Raw genomic sequence first — 522 nt, forward strand, 5'->3', positions numbered from 1 at the left:
AACAAAAGATGGATTCATTGTTATTCTTAATTAAAAAGCACAACAACAATAAATCAGTAAGAACGAATAAGATGAGGCATGGCACACACCACATGCTGTATTATATACCGACAAATAAATAAATTTCCGAAACATCGTTTCCTCAATATGCGCGTCGTTTTTGCTGCGCGCACCTTCGCGCTCGTGCTGACACGGCGAGTATACTCTCCAAGCGCTGTTTCGTTATGCTTTCAGTTTCGTTTGCCGTTTGATGTTTCTCATATGCAACAGAAATTTCCTTCTGCTGCAGCTGTCAGTCATTCTCCACTCAGCGTTCAAACAGCACGTCACGTTCGGTTATGACAGTCAGCATAAAACTCTCTCTCCAAGATGATATATTCCCATTATAATACTTTAAGTTTAAGGAAGGAAGGAATATCACAAACAGAAAGCTTATTAGAAGCCTTTCTTTTTCCTCATGATTTCTATCTTATATTCATGAATGTATTTTGTAAGAATACAAATAGTTAACAGAATAAACAT

The 522-nt window shown here is 37.2% G+C and overlaps 1 protein-coding gene across 1 annotated transcript in view; it reads right to left on the reverse strand.

Moving 5' to 3' along the window:
- LOC107758305 (mitogen-activated protein kinase kinase kinase 3-like) overlaps positions 1-522 on the reverse strand; it is an 83,105-nt gene that overhangs the window by 53,124 nt on the left and 29,459 nt on the right. The gene's annotated exons all lie outside the window — the stretch shown is intronic.

The sequence above is a fragment of the Sinocyclocheilus rhinocerous genome, unplaced genomic scaffold (assembly GCF_001515625.1).
Source record: "Sinocyclocheilus rhinocerous isolate Xijiao unplaced genomic scaffold, SAMN03320098_v1.1 scaffold142, whole genome shotgun sequence".
NCBI lineage: Eukaryota > Metazoa > Chordata > Actinopteri > Cypriniformes > Cyprinidae > Sinocyclocheilus > Sinocyclocheilus rhinocerous.